Raw genomic sequence first — 6,000 nt, 5'->3', positions numbered from 1 at the left:
TATATTTAGGTACTCAGGCCTACTTTTGGTACCTCATGCTTGTACATGTTTCTTAAAAAAGTAAATCAGTTTAATTTTTAAACTGTATCAGACCTAAGTTGTGTAAAAACATTTTCATTTGAACGATATCTAGCTAACAATTAAAAGAAAAGGGAAAATATATAGGTTGCAGGCTCGTAGAAATGGCATCAAATGTGCAAATGGGGGTGTGGAACAACAACCTCCTCCGGAAAAAAATCTGAAAAGCAAAGAGAAAAAAAAATTGTGTTGATTAAAAACGCACAAAAATTTGCACCTCTGTTTTATTTAACGGCAAGAAAAAAATTGGAAGTCGGGGGGGGGGGGGGGGGTGTTGAGTAGTAAAAGGAAATTTAAATATATCAGCAAAATACTACACTCGGAAAAAAGAGGAACCCCCACCCCCACTCCTGGTGTGTTCTAAAGGATGCACGGGACATGTAATAATGTATTCTACATTTAATTAATTTGACTTTTATTTATCTTACAAATCATTACAAATATATATCTTTATTTAGTGGCGTCTCTGCAATGACAAAATTACAATCAAATTAACAATACTAAACTATAAATAATACAGTTTAAAATTACTTCGTTATTTACACTTTAAAATACTTCTGTAAAACTTGAAACAGTATTCAGACAATGAATGAGATAATTCGAACTATAGTACACTCTTAATTCAATTAATACAACGAAGCTTAAATCAACTTTGTAACACAAAAGTATTCACAATGCATATTTTTATTGATAAAAAGAAATATTTCAGGGAGACAGTAGCGGTAATGTCGACCCAGTTACATTTAAAAGCATATTTACAAAACTATGTATTTTATTGTTGATCAAAATATAAAGTTTTTTTCGATAAGGAAAATCAATTGAATCGATACACTTATATAGCAATCTCTTCTGCAAATGTTCTTCTTAATCACAAATGACGTAATATTTGAATAAAGAATGAAAGAAAATGGAAAAAAATCACTGAATAAGAAATCCACTGAAAATGCAGTAATAATCTTCATCTAAATTTGCAGTTGTGGTAGCCTTAACAAAGACAACATCTCCAGCTTCTAGCTGCACGACAACAATGGACGACGAGGAATAAAAGAAACCACTCCTTATATATTTAGAATACCTGACAACTGTTGGTTTCCATTTTTAATCATTGAAAAGTACGAATCTTTCCCGTCGTTTAACAGCGATACAGCAAACTGGTAAACACCTCGCACTGGAGCCGTAAAGTGTCCATAACTTTCATGGTAAGCGTTTCCAAGATTCAGAATTGTTTTATCGAACACCACTGTCTGTCCAGCAAAGAGGTCAACATCGTGCGATAGTCTTGCTGTGAACGCTATTGGGTCATGGCCTGAATTTTAATGAATAAAGTCATTTTTTATAGCATTTCAAATTTCAGTATATTACATATATACATCGGGCTGTGTAAACATGCTTACATATGAATACAAATTTCTGAAATAAGGTAAGCTACTGACAATTAAGTTGATGATACAGTGATATCAACAGACCATTTAAGCTGCGCTCAAGATCTTAACGGCGAACATAGCAGAGAGGTGTTAACTATCTATCTGTATTAAACGGACAGCTAGCTTAGCCGCTATAAGTGTCAGATTTCAGATAATAAATATCCGTAAAAACTTATTTTTCAAACACAAATATATATATGTTAATTTACAAAATCCCTAAAATGTAGAAAAATTCTACTCTTTTTTTGGTTAAAATCTTGAGTATTAGGTACAAGTAGTTGTAATAAAGAAAGCCAACTTGGATTTGGTACCTCAGTATTAAACTTTTGTGCTAGCTCTCCCTACGTAGCGACTAGGTTAGCTCTCCGTTCAAGGCTATGTAGCAGCTATGCTATTGAACGTACTCCAGTAGAATGATCTTAGCAAAAATAATCTACAATTTTCCTTTTTTTATTATTAATATGATTTCAGGGAACCAGATGATATGACAGAAGTGTTGCCTCAAATTTTTAAACATACTTACTTTGTGCGTTGATTTTTGTTTTCAGTAAACTTGTTTCTCTTTTCAGTTGATCAATCTCATAGTTCACCGCGTGCTGAAGACTGGTGTTGAGTTGCTGTATGAGTTGCTTCAAGTGCTCAATATCATTCCCAGAATTTGTCACATTTAAGCAGATATACCTTTTCCCAAGTAGCCCAAAAACAAACAGTACAGCTAAAGGCGACATTGCTGCTCAAAATTTCCAATGTTCAAAAATTTGACTAATTTGTCAGGGGTGCACTTTGGTAAGTATATACATATAACTTGGAGCTAAATGTATGGTTATTTGTATAACTTATCTGCATTTATTTTTCACCAATAAGATATTGCTTATTTGTTTACATTCATCATAGATGAAATAAAAACTTAAAAGGTATACATGTACCTTGAACATCCTTTGTAAGTTATTTATGTTAATAACAGCGCTGCTGGTAATCCTGAAATGCCAACCACATCAAACACATTCAATGTTTAGTGTGAAGTGATACTCGTAAGCTGATGATTTTCAAACTCAAAGAGTCCTTTCGTTATCTTTGATTTAATATTAAAATCGATAATTTACAGCCCACTCTCCATTCATTAGTATTTAGAGTAAGTTAAACTTCATGATCAAAGAAAGTCCAGTGTCCATCGATCGTTGTTAACATATTATCAACTTCGATCTTCTCGAGATCCATTCGACGAATTTCAACCAAACTTGACGCAAAGCATCCCGGCTTTAGTAAAGGGGATAAGTTTTATTCATGGGAAGTGCCAGCCCTTTTTTAACAGTTTAAGGGAATATAGTTATATAACTCGTGTAATTTTTAGTGGCATCTTGAAAAAAAAACTCTTCCCAAGAACCATTGATAAGAAAATGAAATTTAAGTGAAAATTAACTTCATTATACATATGCACTAATTTTGTTCATATCATAACTCCGTGGTAGGGCGGGGCAATAAGAGGGGATTCAAAGTTTTCCAATAGATGATCAAAGTTTAACACAGGAATATAGCTTAGGGAAAAATCTTTTCTGCTGAAGAACAGCAAAGCTGTGATTGATCATATTTATATGAAAGCATCCTCAGGTTAGGCGGAGTAAATTAACTTTGTTGGAATCATGACCCTGGGGTTATGTGGTGACCACAATGGACGGTCAAATTTTTACATTAGAATAAATGGGAAATTTATTTTCAAAATCTTCTGTGTAAGAACAACAATGTCATGATAAGTAATATTGATATTAAAGGTACTTGGATATTTATGACCCCGTAAACGAAGTTTCGGGGGCATATAGTTTTTGTCGTGACTGTCTGTCCGTCTGTCTGTCTCTCTGTTTGTCTGTTTGTCCGCAAAAACTTTAACCTTGCCCATAACTTTTGATTTAGTGGAGCTATGACTTTCATATTTCATATGTGTATTCTTTGTGATAAGACCTTTCCTTGGGTACCACAAAATTTGACCTTTTGACCTTGACCTTGGAGTTTGACCCACTTTTACATGAAAATTTTAAAATTTTACTTTGGCCATATCTTTTGAACAGTAGACACGAGGACATTTATACTTCACATATGTTATGTTTGTTAAAAGACCTTTCACTGGATACCAGCAACTTTGACCCTTTGACCTTGTAGATTTCCTTACTAGTGAAAAAACTTTAACCTTGGCCATAACTTTTGAATGGTAAGGGATAGGGCTTTCATACTTCATACATGTAAACCTTGTGAGAAGACACTTCATTGGATACCAAGAACTTTGACCCTTTGACCTTGACCTTTGAGATTTACCTACTTTGAAAAAGCAAATCTTGACCATAACTTTTAAAGATTTAGGTCTAGTGCTTTCATACTTTACATATTTGATCATTATGACAAAACCTTTCATTTGATAACAATAACTTTGACCCTTTGACCTTGACCTTGGAGTTTGACCTACTTTTTAAGAAATTGAACGTTGTTCATACCTTCTGAACGGTTAGGGCTAGGGCTTTCATGCTCTACAAAAGTATTTTATGTGGCAAGACCTTTCATTTGATACTAATAACATTGACCTTTTGACCTTGGAGATTTTTGTAATTATTAAGAACTTTAACATTAGCTTACTTTCAAATTTCACAATTGTTTTCCAGTGAGAATACCCTACTTTTGGTACCAATTAATTAAATTTGCATTTAAGAAAAGCTTCATCTTTGCTATGTTGCCATACGGGGGCATCAGTGTTTTACAAACACATCTTGTTTCTGTACATTTCTGTATAATATCACGAATTATGTATTTTAATAGCATTTTACACAAAAAATAATTAAAAAACTTATTTCTTTTGAACATATATTCTAAGGATTAAGAATAAAGTTAAGATTTGTGAAAGTGCAAGGATATATGTCAATCAAACCCGCCTTAAAGTTTTAATAACTTTTAAATGAAATAATTTTTTAAATTAATTTTTGTGTGAAATGCTATTAGAATATATAAGTCGTAATATTATAGAGAAAATATTAATTTCAAATCTGTGTCCAAGTACCTTTAAAGCAATCCTGAGGTAGTGTTATATCAAGTTTGTCCCCCCGTAAATTTTTCAATAATCAAGTGATTTCTGTATTTTCTTATCCAATATGCCAAGCAGAGCGATGTCTGTCTTCCATGTAGCTATTCAAATTAATATCACTAAAGGGGAATTTCCATTCATTACAAAAACGCCAATATCTCACAAATACTGTAAAATCACATATTTTCGTGGGGTCAAAGAACTGCGAACGATAGTATTGTTTTCCCGCCTACCTCTAAGTCAATATTTAAAAGTTAATATATTCGATGAATTTTTAATATTTTTTATAGATAATTATATGAATTTTCATAAAACATTACTTATTTGGGAAAACAAAGAGAGATAACTCTAAAATTTTTGTAAAACTTGTGTTTTTCACTGTAGAAATCAATGGAAAACGGAAAATATTTTTAAAACATCTCCCCCCCCTCCCCGTGTCACAAAAATTCCTTTTTACAGGTAATATGGAATGGTATTTGACAAATTCATACCAAAGCTTTTTGTGTGACACGGGGGGGGGGGACATATGTTTATTGACAAAAAAACGATAAAAATGCTTATTTTCCACCAATATCAAAGCGATATACAACTGAAACACAATATTTTAATGAAATATTTATGTTTTATTTATTTGCCTAAAACATAAGAAAAGATATAAGGAACATTTAATCATATCCAAGACTATTTCAAAATACGGTGATGCTTGAAACTCCTATCTTAATATAAAACATCGTCTACCCCCCTTTTTTCAAGAGCTGGAATTGTGGACATTTTATTGTTTAGAGCTGGTATTAAGATGATTTATCAATTACCATTGAACTGTTCTGTGTATAAAACCAATATTTTATGGCTAAATTGCTATTCATATTGAATTAAATGGTTCCAAAATGTAGGCGGGAATCGAGAGTTAGCGTGCGTGTTTCTTTTCGTGGTTGAAGGAAAAAATTTTGGTTCGTGGGGAGCTGATTTCGTGGATGATGAACTTTTTATAAGCTGTACATATGAAAATTTACATTTCGTGGTAAACATGAATTCGTGGGTCTCTCATACTTCGGAAAAAACGAAAATTTAACCCCCACGAAAATTAGTGATTTCACAGTAAGCGCTTCCACATCTTAATTGGCAGCATTACTTTATCGCTGAACTTATACAGTGACTGTTTATTTAAACAGTTAAAATCGGGAAATGCCCATGTTAATTATAGGAAAATATACAAGCATCAGTGATTTTAACTTCACTTCATTTGGAGAAAAAAGGTATATTTCCCTATATAAACAGGAAAAGATCCTTCAAATTACTTTTCTGGACCAAAAGATACAAAAATAAAAGAAAACATTCATGTATTACATGTAAGTTTTTTTTAATTCAAGTTTGTTTAAAGTATGTCTAATGGCTAGTGTAAAGTCAAAAGAAGGCCAAGAAAGAATTTACTGG

The sequence above is a fragment of the Saccostrea cucullata genome, unplaced genomic scaffold (genome assembly GCF_032062105.1).
Source record: "Saccostrea cucullata isolate Sc308-1 unplaced genomic scaffold, CSIRO_AGI_Scuc_v1 ctg530, whole genome shotgun sequence".
Taxonomy (NCBI): domain Eukaryota; kingdom Metazoa; phylum Mollusca; class Bivalvia; order Ostreida; family Ostreidae; genus Saccostrea; species Saccostrea cuccullata.
Note: the sequence above shows the minus strand (reverse complement) of the source record.